Source organism: Apteryx mantelli, chromosome 3 (assembly GCF_036417845.1).
Source record: "Apteryx mantelli isolate bAptMan1 chromosome 3, bAptMan1.hap1, whole genome shotgun sequence".
Lineage (NCBI taxonomy): Eukaryota > Metazoa > Chordata > Aves > Apterygiformes > Apterygidae > Apteryx > Apteryx mantelli.
In genome coordinates this window covers 51,085,203-51,103,757 of record NC_089980.1, presented here as the reverse complement: position 1 = coordinate 51,103,757, position 18,555 = coordinate 51,085,203, and the positions used below count along the sequence as shown (strand labels likewise).

Here is an 18,555-nt window from a genome sequence, read left to right as displayed (position 1 = left end):
CCATTTGAAAGTGTCTTTTCTGGAAATAATAACTCTTATTAAAAGGATGATGTTGCAAAAGAAGTCACTTCAGGGTGACAATACCCTCTACCACACACTGCACCTTGTGGAGTGTGCCCTGGCAGAATCACTGCAATTCAAGCTTGGAAGTTTCCACACATACTGTGTCATCCCCACTGTTGCTCTTTCTGCCTTCCTCACATCCCAAAGAAACTCAGATCAACTCTATCTTGCTAGAAGTTACCTTTTAAACCGTCCTTTTCCAAATTTTGCAGAGGCCTTCAGGTCCTTTACCAGAGAAAGTGATAAATTAGACAAGCTGATGACAGCGAATCACAGAGGCCAATGTAAAATAAGGGGCACAGAATGATTGGACTTCTTGGGGAGTGGAGGAAGACAGAGGTTTGATAAAGGTCCTAGAGTGAGCACTGGAGTGAAGGCAGATGATCCGAAAAGTGAGTAGGAATGTTCTTGAGGGAGGGCAGAAGTAAAAGGTGAAATGACTCAACAGAGAATAAGAAGCAACAATTGAGTTGAGCGGGATATATTGGCAATAAAGAAAAGAAGCTCTGTAGCAGAAAGTGTATGTCCAGACTTTTTCAATGGAGAATAATTTGGTATGTCACAAGGAAAAGGCAAGTGGAACCAAACAGTCTGGATACAAGAGAAATCTAGAGTTTTGAGATGGAAGAGAGATCAACACAAGTGAAGGAATTTGATAGTGCAAGAGGAAAGTGAAAGAAAAGAAGTATCAAGGGTGAAAATAGTGGGCAGAGAAAAATATAAAACTAAAGAATAAATAGAGAACTGAGAAAAGGCTTCCTTCCATTAAAAATCCACTCAGTGTACGGTAGCATTTTGACAGACCTAAGCAATGAAATCTGAATCCAAATGTTAACCTTCCAAAGGTTTTTGCACAAACTCTGGTGATTCAGTTCAGTCCACCACTGAGAAACGGGTACCAGCAATAAAAATCTGGATCTGTATTTCCCTAACTTTTGCATACACTTCCTAAGGACACAGTATTGTAGTGCTCAGTTACTACAGACTGTGTAAGACTGATAGACGTGCTGGAAGTCAAGGGGAACATATCTCTCAAGATCTGTTAAGAACACAAGTCACAGGCTTATGGCTGTGTTACCTCAAAATAAACTCAAAGTCTTATTTATCAGACAGTGGTTTACATTTCTTTTTGAGAGCAGAAATGGTAACTGCACAGATACACCTAAAATGCAATTTTACCTTAAAAGTGAGGTAGGAGGAAAATCACCAAAAATATTGACGATACACATACATTCCTTCCATTTACTCTGTCAGCCAAAAATGACTGTATCTTAAAATAGTGTATGCATTAAAGGGCATAGAAATCAAATGTTAGCAAGTTTCCAATATAGTCATAAGTTTATTTTCTTACCTTATATCATCTTATTACTAATCCAAGACAGAAAACTAGAGAAAAGGAAAGTCTCTTGTACTGCAGTTTTTGGAGTATGCACATGAAGTAGTTTCTGTTTTACAAGATGTCTTTAATCTAGCTATTTACTATAAGCTACTCAGCAAGTGAATTTTGGCAGGGGTTATGTGTCTTTGAAAAACTCCGCAGCAAATCTAACTAGTTTAGGCAGCAACATTTCCAAGTTTTTTACTTTCTGAGAATCTATTCAAAACTAAAGGCAGAAGTATCCGAGTAAAGATTTTAGTTATACAGCTTCTAAGCTTATCTTACGTTTTTGTTTTAAATATTCTGATTATTTTCACAAATCAAGTAAAATACAAAATGTTACATTAGTTAGGCAAGGTTTATATTTTTTTGAAAATAAACAAATTTCCACTATTAAGTATTTCCACTATTAATTCCACCATTGATCATCATAAATTAAGTTCTAAAGTAAATTCAGTCAAGTATACAGATAGAGTAACAATCTGAACCTACAGAAGTTAATAGGTGTTTTTCCACTAACATCAGAGAACTGTACTTGTACTCAGAACCAGAGGCTTAAACAGCCCAATAGTGTGTCTGATAACTACAGACTTCCTACGCTGAAGCACACCAAGAAGTCTTCCATTTCACCAGCATGTCCAGTATTAGCATGAAACAGAAGCTCTAATCTCTGCAAGAGTTAAACAAGAAAAAAAAAAAAAAAAAAAAAAACACGAGAAACAACCCAATAGAATTTCTTTCTGTCACCACATTGTGCTGAAATGGACCCTGGACTGGCCACTTCCACCCACATAAGTGAAAAGAAAGCTGTTTCATTATTTCTTTTAAAAATGTACAACTGGAAAAACTTATTCTGATGCAGATAGAAGAATCTGCTAAATAGCCTATAAAAGATAAAGATTCATAAATTAGTTGCATATCTTTCCCATGTTGAGAATCATCACTTATCTCATACATAGCCAGCATTAGCTTCCCCAGAAAGCGTGGCCTGCCAAAGGAGGAATGTCCTGTTTCAAAATGCAAAGCAAAACTGCTCATTAATAAAACAAAGAAGATAGATAAAACTGCCCTTTGGCAGTCTTTCCTAACAAGGCCATAAAGTACATATGATTTAGCAAGCTGATGACTACATTTTCTGCATTTAGTTTGCATAGTCAATACAACTCAAGTATTCCAATAACATCATACGCGTGTGGTATACATTACACACAGGCATGCAGCTTCAAGTCAAAATATTATTTCAGCATGTGTATGATAATCTGTCTGGACGTGAGAGAGGGAATTTTTCAGTCTTGAAAAGTGTCCTACTAAACAGCACTACTATATTATGTTGATATGCTCCCTATATCCATGAATTTCCTCTTGTCTTATGCCTAGACTGAGCATTCCTTGGAGTAAAGACATGCCATGCAAGCTCTTAGCACAGCGTGATCCTGGTCCATGACCAAGTCTTTAAAACATTATAGAATTATAAACAATCACATTCAAATTTATTGAGATAACACAGACATTCAGGTTAACTAGGCTCCAGACACTGACATGAGCTAATACTGTGCTGCCTTCAAGTATAAAACTCAGATTTTTTCCCCCCAGACTAGTTAAGCACAGAGCCAGTCTTTCTACTTTAATTAGACATATTTGTGATATCACAGAACAGCAAGTATTTCAATGCCAAGCTCTGAACTGGTAGCTAAAATTCCAGGCCCAATCCTTGGCCTTTCTGATGAGATTTGAACACCTTTTTGAACACAGATTTTGGACACAGAACTGAATTGCAATCAATCCATTTAATATAGGTCTTCAAGTGTCATTTAGAAGATTACAAGTTATGGTACATATTTGCTAGAACTGAACCCAGGACTGACTTACAAACTTCACTCATTCCTTTGTGGCATCTGGTTTGTCACTCATCTGCCAACTCTATTGAAATTTTCATTACCTCTGTCGATTTATGATGCTGAAGGTCAAAGCTATTTGTACTCTGTTTTTTTAGGGCAAAAGGTCAAAATATCAAAAAGTAGAGTTTTAAAAAAGAAAAGGAGGAGGTAATTAAATAGCAACCTATGTAGAAAGAGAAAAAACTTTAAAGTGAACTGATAAAACAGATGAGCAAAAACCCTAGAGAGTCATGGACAGACATGATTTCACAGGAATAGCAAAGTATTAGAAATAAGGACAGCCCACATCTCCATAATCTTTTTCTAAAGTATGATATACATGCACATACACAATATATATGATACACAGTATGATTTATATATACATAAAACTAACTTCATATCCTACTGAAGATGTCAATTACTGCCATAGAATATTCACAGTCACTTAGAAGCTAATACCAATACGCTGCCCACCAGGGCTATCCATGGGGATAAACAGCTTCTACTAGAGACAAGGGAGACCAACCTCAAGTACTTGCACTTTTGAGTCTTGACAATCAACCAGTTCTAATTACATCCAAAAGAGGGCAGCCTTTCTCAGTCAAAGAGAAAGAGGTTAGATTAGATATCCGATATACAAGAAATATCAATCAACATTAATATTCTTTCCAAAGAAATAGCTATCATAATCAGCCATACATTTTCATTTACTCAAAAGGTGAGAGTGCTCGCAGAATGAGAAATATTACACTATATTCCTTAAAACTGCCTGAAAGACTGAAGATTAATTATTCCTGATCTTATGTCTAAATCACCAACTGCTATGAAATCAAGTAAGCATGTGAAAACAGAACTGATCTCCAGAAAAAAGATGTATTTTTGAGTCTAGTCTGGATGTGATCATACCAGAATCCTCTCCAACTAAAGCAATGTTTTGAATGCTTGTCTCCCAAATCCCAAAACTGCTCTTTGAGAGGCTTTTCAATTTTGTGTAAAAGCATTATTGACAAAGAATGAACCTAGAGTCAGGGAAACTGGACATTGGTCTCTGCTCCAGATAAAATATTTTAAATATGGATGGATTGCTCTCAGCTTCTCCTAGTGCTTGGTGTTTATAACACTCTCCCAGAAGGCACCGGTGAGAGATTTATACCCATATCTTAGGAGATGTTGTGTACCTCTCATAGGAGTGTCCTAACTACTGAACAACTGTATATGAGGTAGGGGAAGAAAACATGGTGACTGTGGCTTTATAAATTTAGCTATAATTCTTTTAGCCCAAGCTATGTTATTAATTCAGTCTGGCATTAGTTTCATGTCAAAAATATGTAGCCTTTTGTTAACTTCTTTGTGACTAAAACCATAAAAATCTCCAACAAACCAGATAACTAGTCCCTCCACTTCCCTCCTAAAGAAAATCTCTCAAGCCTGATCTATGGGACTGCAATTACTCAGATCAAAACAGAATAAGCCACTGATTAAGGACTGATTAGAAGTAAGTCACTGATTTAGACTCCTCCGGCATGAAAGTGCTAGAGAAAGGAGGACTCAGAAGCACTACAAAGGCAGGAGGGAGCACTCCGTGTATGAGAATGCCATGGTTACAGACCAGACCAGATTAATTGTGGAAAGACATCATAACAGAATTCATGGGAGATGCTGAGAACTAGCTGAAGGAGTAATTCGTGTGGCAAAGAATTGCACTGATAAATGAAAATAAACCAGCAGAAGTAAGCAAGGAAAAAGAGGCGGCTCAGGAGAGATGGCAGAAAGCACAGAACGAGTCATAGGACTTGGTCATGGTTAGCAGGGGGAGGTCCTTGCATATAAAGGTAGAAGAGTAAGCTGTTGAAATGGCTTTTGGAGAGATGGCAGATGCATTTAAGAAGTTCATGAGGAGACATGAGGGAGAAACTGAGAAATTTCAAAAGGTAGAATTGTTCCTCAGCCCATCATTCACCTCCCCTGCTTATGCAAAGGGAGAATTTCTAGAAGCTTCTGACAACAAGTAAATGCCAAAATACCAAAGTACCTGCTGAATTTTACAGGTTTTTGCCAGATGTCACAGGTGGTTTCTCTTATTAAATATATATATATGTATATATATTTCTCCAATGTTCCTCTGCAACTGTAAGCTAAGTTTCCACATACTGCACAAACACCAAAAACTGTGGTAGATACCAAGTCAGGAAATGGCTTCAAATGGTAGCACCACGCCATCATAGGTAGCCTAGAAGTGCCAAACTCAGCTATGCAAGCTGCTACTGAAATTCCCAGCTCTGTTGAATCCCTCCAGCAATCAGGGTTGGTGTGACATAATCTAATTAATTCACTGAGCTGAATGCACTGGAGAAAAAGGCGCTCAGCAGTTTAACAGGTTTCGTTCATCACTTTTCCTTCCTTCCCCTGCCTTTCATTTTGAAGTTCCCTCTATCATTCCATGCCTCACATCCACAGATAATCTAATCAATCAGCCTTTTCTAAAGGTTTAAATCAGCCAAAATCGCCTCCTAGGTTGTACATGACAAACTGAACCCATCTGCATCCATTCATATTCAAGTACACACAAAACAGTTATTACCTCACAGAAATACATGGAGTTTTCATTCTTTTAAAATTCTACATAGCATTCAGATTGAAAGGAAAGCTTTTTTTTTTTTTTTTTAATTAAACTCTCCAGACACTCATAGGACTAAAAAAATCACAAAAAGCAAATAAGTAGGTGTCTATGTCAGGTGAAGATTCCCTATTTATAAAAGGATGTAATAGAACAATGAGCTAAATTTTTTTTAAATCACAGTATAAAATAGAGCCCCTCTCAGAACTCACCCCACTTCACAAAGACTTTCTCTTCAGACTGAGAGATTATTAGAAGACCTTCACCTTTTATACAATTCCTCAAATCTTACAGGAAACTTCCTTAAAACCCCAAAGTGCAGCTCTGAGAACCTTCCATAGCTCAGACCAATTGGCTGGCAAATAAAATTATATTTGTGAAAACAACTTGGCTGTATTCTCTCTAAAACCAAAATGAAAGAAGAGTTCAAAATAAGAATAAATCTAGATGTACAAAGTGGTCAGCTACCACAGTCTGAATAGTCAAGAAAAGTCTTACAAAGACTCTGATATTGTAAAACTTGGCTCAGCTTCCAGTATTTGAGGGTCCATGACTAAAATACAGTTCTTTTCTTAAACTATATTATAATATCAAGGCACTTTTACTGGCAAGAAAACCAAGTCACCCTGACCTAGAGCTCATAGCCTAAATTAGACATAAAATGAGGTTAAAAGGAAATTTAAAAATGCAAGACATGTAGAAAAAGAAATCTGATATTGTATATTCTGTTTCCAAAATGTGAACATGTCTGATCTTTGTTACACTGCATAGTACTATTCTTTACTTAATGTAAAGAACTGCTAAACACAAGGATATACGCAGTTAACTTTGTCACTAGCTTCCACTTGGTGCTAGAAGTGGATAGCAAAATCTGATAAGGTATCTGACAGTTAGACAAAATGCTTAATTTAAAAAATATCCCCCTAATTATGCAGTGGTTCAAGCCTTATTTTTGGCAAGAGAAAGGAGACAGCTTCAAGGAGCAGTAAAGAAGTAAACAGAGGCTAAAGATAGCAGAGCTCTGCTGTGCCTAGATAGGAAACTAAAATTTTATGCAAGAGAATTGGGCATCAAAGCAAGAGACTTGTAAAAAATAAGAACTTGTTTTGTAGGGGGGGGGAGAGAAAGATATTTAGTCACAGGTCTTTGGATAACTGAAGCAAAAGAGAGATGGAGCCAAGTGAATAAAGAGGTCATGACAGTCAAGGCAGGAAGGTAGCATGAATACATCCAGACTGAAAAATGGTTTCACAGTGGGGGAGGAGACTACTACTTATTTAATAAGGAAGGAGACTAAAGGAGACTCCACAATCTCAATGGCCCTGTATGCCAACTGAAAATTGTGCAGCTGTCAAAGGTGAAGAAAAAGGATGGGCTAGGATGAGAGAAAGGGAGCAGGAGGATAATTCAGAAAGCAAGGAGGAAGGATTGATCCAATTTTCTGTGCAAACTGGTTAGATTACCAGAGTAAAATTAGGGGGAAGAAAACTAAATCCAAGGATAGACAGGAAAAAAAGCTGAGCTTTATAGGAAAAAGAATGCACTTGGCTCTTCATCTCAACAAACAAAAGAGAATGAATGACAGAGAGCAAAGGGGAAGGTTCACAGAGTCACAGGAAATCAAACTACTTTGTCAACTGGGCAAAAAAGCAAAGAGCATTACAGGTCACAGAAGAAGAAAAGTATCAGCTCTTACTGGGCAAGGACAACCTGTCTTTAAAATTAGCTGGTGTCATCTGCTTCTTGACTATAAATAAAGAGGAAACAAGTTCTGAGCAAGTTTCAGACAGGGAGAGCCTGGGTTTTTATCTAGGAATAAGTTTAGCCAGTAAGAAACAAGGCTGGTTGCAAAATATGGAAAACTAAGTTATTAGTCTGAGCTACAATAGCTCTCAGGGATTCCTCTAAAGACACGACACAGAGCCGCAGTAAGAACTGCAAAAACGTAAGGAAACAGGAATTTTATGTGACAAAGGTAGCTGAAAGTTACTGTCATGAACATGACTGTATACATGCTTTCACACTGTCATGTGCAACCTTCACTTGTCTGATGATGCTACAAGATGCTAAAGCAAAGATTATCTAACTTGTGTGTTTAGCCTCATGGTAATACATGTGCTGCACTCACGACTGTGGCTATGTAATATATGCAATACATAATACTATGTAATTATAATGCAGTTACATCTGGCACACATTAATTAGAGAAAACGGTTTCATATTGGCTCAGATTGTTTCACGGAATTTGAGAGAGGAAGAATAAACAGAGATGAAATCTGATTTTAGCTCAATTAGTACACCTTAAACCAAAAGCTTCCTCAGAGAAAAAGCAGCAATCAAGACACTGCCTCTGGTCTGCAGCAGATGTTCCCAAGTGACTGCTAGTTAGGCCCGCAAATTCAGCAATAGCTCTTTTCAGTTGACTTTATATTATCATTTCTGATTTGTTCAGAGATGATTTCTGTGGCCATATTATCATTTCAGTTCTCATGAGAAGAAATACTCTTCATTCTCCTAAAACACTATGACGCCTTCCAAATAGGTTAAGAGGAAGAACCTTGAAATACAGAACCTGCCCTGCAATCTAGACTGGTAAGATCTTGCAAAGTAAAAATCCCCTTCACAGCAAGATTCAGCAGGCATGAGACTTACATCTGGGAAGCAAACTGCAGATATGGGATTGTATGTATACATCCCATATCCCTGGCTAACCATTTTAAGCCCACTAAACATCACTAGTTTGGTGAAGCATGTTCCAGGAGATTGTTGCTAATATTATAAAATACCTACATTGCTTTCTCAGTCACAATATAGCTTCCAAATACTTGTCCTTCCCAGCCCTACCCTTGAGGGTACACACAATACCCCAATAATTTGTATGCAGGCACTTACGACAGTGGGAAGTCATGGGCTCGGACTGATGATGGCCATTTACTGGTACTATGAGAATGTTTGGATTCTACCTGTCACCAGGTAATAATGCTGTCATCACAGGATACTACTGCTACATCCACATTAGTCTTCTTCAGCGTGGCCTCTTGATTTCACTTCCCAACACTTGGGCAATGCTGCCTGCATAACCTTTCTGCACTAGCTGTTCAGAGGGAAATGAACTAGACAGAAGTCATATTTCCTCCTTTCCTGCTTCCAACAATTTACAGAAAAGTAATGAATTCGGTAGTGGAATCTGTGGGTGCCGAGAGGAGACTGCTCTGAGGTGACAATTCCACATGCCAGAGAAGCAAAACTTATGCTGCAATCTTCATTCTGGGATAAAAATCCTCTAAGAGCAAGTCCTACAATTCCAGAGAAAACAAATAAGGTGTGCAGCAAAAGATTAGTAAGGTAACAGAGAGGTCCACCTTGCAGGCCCTTCCTTCCTCCTCAGACTGCCACTGTCCTGTATCCTAAAAGGGGGAATGCTATCACAGTATTTGATGGTACCAAATTTGGTAGCTTCATCCATCAGCATAAGAAAGTGATGAGTTCTGCTATTTTAACATACTGTCTTTTCTGTGATATTCTAAGATCCTTCTTTGCCCACCTCTTTGGCCAAAAAGATGTTATCTATTTACAGTCATAGGGGAAGTCAGGTAGCTCTAAAACATCTCTAAACCAACCTTACAGAAATCATTTCCAAGCAAAACAACACTGTAATAGAGAGTCAAAAAATCAGGTATGATCTTCAAAATTTCCAAGAGCCATTTTAAAGGTGACAACTCTTCCTTCATCTTTTTAAAAGTACGACTAAACACATAAGTAAAAACAACATTAGAGTCCACAGCCAATAAAGCATCCCTACCAACAATGGAACCTGAAGCATGTGGTAAAATCCACCTGGCTTCACTTGATGTTGACTTAAAGTATCTTTGCAGATTTTCCTGAAACAGCATCTAAAACATAACAATTAAACATGGGAAAAAAGAAATATGCAGGATGACAGGGTTACTGTTGCTGCAGTCACCAAGTGTTCTGCATTTTATGATTATAAATGGTTTTAACCACACTGCTGTAGTATTTCACCTATGTGAATTAGATGATTTTGGGAAAAAAAAAAGTCAAATATCTCATCAATTGACTTGTTAAGCAAATACAACTTACTACATCTACCCTTAGGTGTAAATCATCTTATTTGGTTCTTATTGTCTGTACCAGTGCTGTGTAATACTAGGGTTTGTGTGCAGGGTTTGGGGTGCGGGGGGTTGTTTGGTTGTTTCTTGTTCTTTTTTAAACAAAGGATTCACTTTCCGGCATTACCACAGACTACTGCAATAAAGTCCCCTTAAGGAAGACAAGACGAGGAGGAATTCCTTTTCATATGCCCTGCTGTACCGCAGCTAAGTTATATCTGGGACAAGCAGATAAACTATATCTGACTTATTTATTTCTCAAAGAGATAAGGGAAAGATTGAAAGTAACCATGATTATCAGAGAAACACCTCCATTACCGAGCTTGCAGGGCCCTAACTCCTAGTTATGATTCTGATAGCATGAGTCAGTTCTGGGTTGCCGAGAAACTACCCTCTTCCTTTCCTGTGTTGTTTTCCCTAGTTAGCAACATGCTGGCTTCAGAAAGCGAGACGTTAACTGACCTGGAAAAACTCATTTCTTGTGTAGTGAATTCAAAGTCCAGCCTGCCCACTGGGGCCTGAATTTCACCCTTCAGCTACAGAGTGTTCAAGCACTGGGAGAGCAACAATCCCTTCCTTTCACTGTCTAGTTTCCTTTCTCTCAAATCCTGCACTTTTTTGGACTTTACATAAATGCCTAGTAAGCTAACAGAAAGAGAAACACTACAAAGAAAGGTGTGTAATACAACATCACATCTTTTCAGGAGGTATTTTTCTGTTCTTTATTACTACAGCTTATTGGGGGAAGAGGACTGAGAGAGACAGGGAGGGCAGGAGGAAAAGCAAAAGGGAGGAAATAAAGACATTTACTTTCATGACAATCTGGCGCTTTTTTTTTTCTCCTGGATCACATGCCATAAACAATGCACAGCACGTCTAACCAGTATGTTTTCGACGGCCTTTGCATGCAGTGAGAAAGATAAATAGCATCTTTCTTTGCAGCCCTGTTTAAAAGAAAAAAATATCTTTAAAAGATACATAAAGCATTTTGCTTGTTTTTAGTTATATCTCCATACATAACTATATTGCTTTTGAACAATTAGAAATCAAAGTGCTAGCCAACCAACTCAATGACTTTTTTTTTTTTTGAGAGTGTTAGGATTTTTGTTTAACTCGTATTGACCTATTTGTTTTTATGAAATAAAGTTTCCTATACTCTGTTCTCCAAGAGTTCACTGTACTTTCATATTTATTAAATTCACTGATTAGAGCATAATGGTCATTGCTATACTGCCAAGCTGCACAAGGTTAGACAACCATATGTAAATACAAAGACTATGCTAATATTCCTAGGAGAGAAAACAAACAAACCAACAAGAAAAAAATAGAAGCAATCTAGTTTTACTGTTTAAGACTGAACTGTGTTCATTAATTCAACCTTCTCCAGAAATAACAGAAGGTAAACAGTGGTTAATTAACACATTATCCAAAACAGCAGGAGAAAATAAATGGCTCTGTCTCCTTAAGGAGACCTGTACAGGATGAACCAAATTAGAATTGCTCAGAAATTTACTGGGGGAGAGGGATGACACATGGAGCAGTGGGAATGAATGAATATAGAGAAAATAGGCAACAATACTGAGTGTAATTCAGTCCCAGCAGGTTTTGGATTAGGACAGGGAAATGACCAAGTCTGCCATCACATCTGCAGCAGTAGCTCAGGCAGTACTAAGGAATTTCATAAATAAAGATTTCTTCTCAAGTGTTTTTAATGGGACCTCACATGATTTAAAAAAAAAAAGAAAAAAAGAAAAAAGAAGAAAGCTTTCTAAAATCTTTTGCCCCAGTTTAATTGATGATGAAAAGGTTGTTTTTTTATTTTAATCACTATTTCCTGTCTTATATTTTGTCTTCACCTAAATTAGGATAAAACATCTGAAAGAGCACATTAACTACACACTTGGCTCAAGGCAGGGGGCTCTGCCATACCAGCAGACTCTCCGAGGTGCCTGGCAAGGCAGGAGCACTCAGAGCATCAGCACAGGGCACTAAGCAAGGCACATCTTCCCCAAGCATGGAAAAATCCGGAAGTCTATCCCAGGACAACTACAACTAATTTTTACAGCGGTAAATCAGAGCAACCACAGCTACCTGAGGTACACTAAAGGAAATCACTTTGACCTCCTAATCCTGAGGAATTCCAGTTGACAAGTCTCCTGGGAAACCCTGCAGCTCCCTAAGAGTTCAGGGAGCATCTCCATGGGGGCCTTGTTTCTGACACATGACAACTCCAATATTTAATATGAATATGGGAGATAATTCAGTGGAAGAGAAGAACACAGGATCACAAATGGGAACAATACAGAGTTGGTATGTTGCTTAATGAATACCACTAAGACAGACACTATGGCATAGGGACCAAACGAAACAAGACTCAGACTTGCAGGTATGAAGCAAGCTGGTCAAGGATTAGAGAGACAAAATTAAAAGCAGAAATTTAAAGGGGAGAAAGAGTAGTAAAAACCTTTCTGTGCCATAGTAAGTCAAGTACAGTTAGATCAAAAATGGAACAAGAAGGACCTAAAAATAGTATTTTATTGCCAAAAAAGGGAGGTGGAGACACAATCAGAGCAAACAGCTTTGGCACACAGAAAGGCATTTATCTTTGGAGATACTTGTTTTTCAAGAATGCTTGGTGTGGCATTCCTAGGACCACCAGTATGTTTTGCATGTAAGGCAAGGGCCTTCACATATTTCACAAGCTAAGCAGACCTGGATTTTCTGAAGGTTGTCAGGAAAATGCTGCTTCTACAGAAAACAGCATTGGTTTTTCAAAAATTAGTACTCAATACAAACCCTATCACAGGATTAGCAAGCACTGTTCCAGTCCAAGGAGAGTGTTTCAGCAAAGGATGCTTGATATTTTAATCTAACGATTCTCTTCATTATTTAATTTTGGATTTTTAATAAGATTGAAAGGTAGATTCTGATGCTCTGACTCAATTCAAGTGTAGATAATTAGCATACTTCGGAGGGAAAAGTCAGAACTCTAAGGAATAAGTTATTTTCTGGCACTTCTGAACACTAATCAGCACTTGAATATCAGTGCTTGATAAAGGAATTCTTATACATACAGCTGCTTTTCAAGTTGTTTCAGCAACTTCAGATGCACAACTTTTACTGATTTTCCTGAACTTTAGGAGTCCAAGAGCTGCAGACAACGCTCCTTTCTCTATTTGCACATCAATTAGCAAAGTTTTGGTTTTGTTTTTTTGACAAATGAAGACTGGTTCATGACCCTTATTCCAGAAGAACCCAAATGTTAATTCTATTTATCTCCTACAGCATTTAGATACTCTTATGGACTCATGATATTATCAATCTCCTCTGACTTTACTTGCTAAAAAATAATCCAACTTTTGCTCATAGTTATATTCTTTTACAGCTCAGTCCTACAACCAAGTCCTTGTCTTACTGGTCTCTGGTACCGCATTTGCAATAGGAAATGAAACAGGCCAGGCCCCATTCTCTTACTGTGAAGAAGTATGGCACAACAGATTGCATCCATGTGGCTAACCTGTCCTCCCTCAAAAAGGGATGCTTCTTCCCTATTGTCTGTCAGAAACAGTTGCTGGCCCACTTTCTCAAAGCATTGTTGGGGAGCATGATGATTGCCACAGGTCAAAATCATGCCAGGGAACACACTGAATACGGACAATCATGGGCCAATGCTGCAACACATGCCCTGGCCCTGCTGAGCCTCCTAGTGCAGATGTAGTCTTAATGACTAAGCTGGTTATCGTTCGCCTCCACCCTGATTTAATTAGTGCACAAGGAGAGATACAATCTCTTCATGAGGTTGTTTGAGCAAGCAGTCTGTGCTTCTGTAAGCAAGGTCTTTTGAACAAGATTGCACTCAACTTTTTGTGAGCTCTCCCTGAGAGACAGTGATATCATGTCTTGTGATCTAGCAGTATAAAAGTAAGAAGGTATTATCTTTCACAAACCTTCTTTATTCATTGTGGTTACTGCGAATATTCTTAGAATTATTTTCAAAGACTATCATACTAAAGATGTGTTGAAGATGTGTGACTCCTTCCCACTCCTTTAAAAAAAAGGTGGGGAAAAAAAAGCTGAACTGGAACAGTTTGTCAAAATAACACATCTAGTACTGAAAATCGTATCTGCAAGAGCTACATACTTAGAATAACATGTTTAGCATGGGTACTCTTTCTCATTTCCAGACTTAGGCAGTTATCCCTTCCATCTATTTTACAGCAAGTGCTGTCATGTTGAGAAGTCCTTGGATCTCTTGAAGTGTACATGCTCAATGTCTTGTAATTCTTGGTTATGCTGCAAGAATTGTTTCATCCTGTAATTTCTCTTTTGCATGAACTCAGACTCAGTTCTGTTTTGGTTAAATTCTAATGTGCTAGCAAACCTCCTGACTCATACAGCATGCTGAAGTTGTGGTGACAAAGATTCATTTGTCAATGTGATAAAACATGCAATGCTATAATGAACAAGGAAGCATATGAAAGGTTGGGTAGTATTCCCTACTAGGGCTAATACTTCTCTTAAAAACTGCTGAAGTTACTTAGAGCTCTATAAAATCTTTTGAGCTAAATTTATTTCCACAAAAGGCATTGCTCCCAGGCTGAATTTTTCTAAAGTCCTCACCAAAATGGTTCAACCGTAGCAAAGAATACTAGCGAACACTAGATTTAAGTGACACCCTTCCATCCCACTCGAAAAAGCTTCAGAGCGAGAACTATCTGGCTAAATTTATCTGTAGGTGCCCTGATCAGGCATTTGCCTTCATTTGCTCTTTTGGACTGCTATGAGTCAAGCTGGAGGCCAGAGATCCTACATTTTGAACAGCCACCTTTGGGGGAAAAGAAAGCTGTCCATTTAAAATGAGGATGGCATAAGAGATGGAGAAGAACAGATCTCAACAAAGAGCAAAGACAGACACTGCTTCTGGAAAGGCCAAGTCAAAAACACAAGGGAGTTTAAAGGGAAAGCGGGATTAGAACTCTCTGGTCTTAACAAAAGGACTTGAACTGGGAATCCAAGACAGTAGACACTGGAACAGGGAAAGAAGCTAGAAGGAGACTGAGAGCTGGTGTGTAGGCAGAGAGACAGATTGTACATGGATATGAAGGAGGACAGATACTGTTTTATGCTGCTGAGTAATCCTGAAGTCACTTGTCCACAGAGGTACCTTTCTCAACTGTACAATCATTTTGGGCATATGGATACAGTATGGCAAGTCTAAGAATAAGGACGACAGAAGTGTGACTTTCCACATGCTTGGCCTGTCTGGGTTAAGAATCAAAGCCTTCAACCTGTTACAGAATTCTACAAGCCCTTCTAGAGTACTTTGGCAAAAGATGATATCTCACATTCCCCAGTGAGATATCCCCCATTCTCAGCTCACAAGCTGGAGAGGATGAGAGAGAAAAAAAAAATTAATATAAGGAAAGAAAATACAGAGAACTATTTATTCTAAAGAGATGAAATCCCTTCTTCCTAGAAACAAAAGAAATCTTAACACTAAACCATTAAGGAAGCTAAGACCCTTCTGGTTTTGATTTTCAACACTTCTGTTCACAGTTGTTGAAAGCTAGGTTATGCATTCATCCTGAACCCTTTAATGGATCACTTCTTAGGTTCAGGGCTTGGTGACCAGTGTATTCACTTGCTTGCAGCAGCATTTATGCATACCTGCCATCTCCTGACCATAGTTCAGGAGTAGGTAGTTCAAGATTTAAGAGCCAACACAAAAAGATATTAAAGAAAGCTGAAGTATGAGACTATATATATTGAGAAGTCAGCACATTTTATTGTGGACAGTTCTATATTTAAACATTAAAAGAAATTGAAATACAGGCAAAACAAAGGCAGATGAGCTCACAAGCAGTATCACAGACAAATGGCTGCAGAAAAGATGACATTGAGGAGACAGGAACAAATAAAAATGGGTGAGGAGAACACGAGCAAAGAGCTTCTGCAGCTTGACAGGGACTACAAAGGCAGGTAGTTAACTGAAAGTGCTGGCAGAATTATAGTTTTGCATATGAAGCCAGTGAGGAGATTTAAAAAAGACTCTAATTATGTCTCAACAAATGTATTGTTCTCCAAATCTATTTTCACCATTTTGGATTTTTAGATCATTTAGAATTTCACTACTGCAGTGTTCAAATGAAAAGGTATTTGGCTCACGCACAAAAAAGAGCTTCCTTCCCATCTCCCTCCTCCCCACAAAACACAACTGTGAAGAGCTATTCAAAAGGTTCAGCTAACTATCTATGGGAATGTTCAAAAGGGCCTGGCAGCCTGGACACTTAACTTCTGCTCCAGTCTGTAGAAGAAGGCCATGTAGGCGTTTTTCAAAAATTCTTGTAAATCCTCCCTGAATTTTCTAACACTGGAATATTCACAAATCCGGCATCCCTCATTTTAAGGGGCCCCATATTACTTAAAGCCAGGACACGCACTGACGAACTGTATCCTTACATCAAGATACTGAGAAATCCAGTTAGCACAATAACCATGCCTACAATGTTATTATTTTATTCAATATTCACTATTACAGGTTCTTCAATTTATGCACATTAACATCCAAGTTTCAGAACTAAAGTAGACCTTCCAACCAATATCACAACTCCTCTTGGTCAACAGAGGGAAGAGAGATAATCCTCCTTCTAGCAGAGTATGCTTCATGTGGCAGGAAAGAGAGCCAACGGCAAGATACAGGCAAAGTCTAAAGGAATTACCTTCCCTCTCTGAACAGGGAAAGGTGCTTATTAGTTAATCAGCTGTTTTGACATCTATTACAATATAGCACTGAAGTAAAAATTAAAACAGAGACTCACAAAAGCTTAGGCTAACTTATATGAACAATCAACACGTATCAGACAGACTTCACTTTTCGAAAGTTTTGGCTGGAATCTAATACCAAATCATTTACTGATTAGGAATTCCTTGTACCTTTTCAACATATATACAGAACTGGTCGCATTAAAAAAAAAAAAAAAAAGCTTGCCTCATAGGCAAGCTCAGCAAGTGCGGGATAGATGAGTGGACAGTGAGGTGGATTGAGAACTGACTGAAAGGCAGAGCTCAGAGGGTTGTGATCAGTGGCACAAAGTCTAGTTGGAGGCCTGTAGCTAGCGGTGTCCCCCACGGGTCAATATTAGGTCCAGGATTGTTCAACTTATTCATCAGTGACCTGGATGATGGAGCAGAGTGCACTCTGAGCAAGTTTGCTGATGATACCAAACTGGGAGGAGTGGCTGACACACCAGAGGGCTGTGCTGCCATTCAGAAGGACCTCGACAGGCTGGAGAGATGGGCAGAGGGGAACCGCATGAAGTTCAACAAAGGCAAGTGCAGGGTCCTGCACCTAGGGAGGAATAACCCCATGCACCAGTACAGGCTTCGGGCTGACTTGCTGGAAAACAGCTCTGCGGAGAGGTACCTGGGAGTCCTGCTGGACAACAAGCTGACCATGAGCCAGAAGAAGGCCAATGGTATCCTGGGGTGCATTACTAAGAGCAATGCCAGTAGGCCGAGGGAAGTAATCCTCTCCCTCTACTCAGCCCTGGTGAGGCCACATCTGGAGTACTGTGTCCAGGGTTGGGCTCCCCAATACAAGAGACACGTGGAGCTACTGGAGCAAGTCCAGCAGAGGGCTACAAAGATGATTAAGGGACTGGAGCATCTCTCCTATGAGGAAAGGATGAGAGAGCTGGGACTGTTCAGCCTGTAGATGAGAAAACTAAGGGGGGGGATCTTATCAGTGTGTACCACTCTTCTCAGTGGTGCCCAGCGATAGGACGAGAGGCAACAGGCACAAACTGAAACACAGGAAATTCCATCTGAACATGAGGAAAAACTTCTTTACTATGAGGGCGACTGAGCACTCGAACAGGTTGCCCAGAGAGGTTGTGGAGCCTCCTTCCTTGGAGATATTCAAAAGCCGTCTGCACACAATCCTGGGCAACGTGCTCTAGGTGACCCTGCTTGAGCCGGGGGGTTGGACTAGGTGATCTCCAGAGATGCCTTCCAACCTCAACCACTCTGATTCTGTGAGTTTGGGGGGGGGGGGGGGGGGGGGAAGCATGGGGCATTCTATGTGGATTACTGGTCTAAACTAGAACTGCTTAGCCTTTATATCCACACCAGAATTTTTTCCTTCCTAAATATATGACCTTCAGTCAGTAAAGCTGATTTAAGATCTTAGTACACTAAACTTGTGTTAAGGTCTTTTTTTTTCCACCTTTGTACCCTTTATTTTAATTACCATTAGCTCATAAGCTGAACTGCTAAAAACTATCAGTCCCCCAGTAACAGTTTTGTAGTAAGACCAACAAGCTACTTCTACAGCCTTCCTCCTACTGCTCCAAAGTAAAATTCTATATATATCTCTCCCAATCTATTTTGGGTCCTCCACAGAAATTTGGGTTGTCTTTTTTTTATTATTTCATTATTAATTATCTTTCAGCTAAGTTCATAGGTTGGTCATCCAATTTAGAAAGTAGC

General features: G+C 39.0%; 1 protein-coding gene across 7 annotated transcripts in view; it reads right to left on the bottom strand.

Moving 5' to 3' along the window:
* Nucleotides 1–18,555, bottom strand: part of RGS7 (regulator of G protein signaling 7) — a 291,703-nt gene that overhangs the window by 261,959 nt on the left and 11,189 nt on the right. The window lies entirely within an intron of this gene.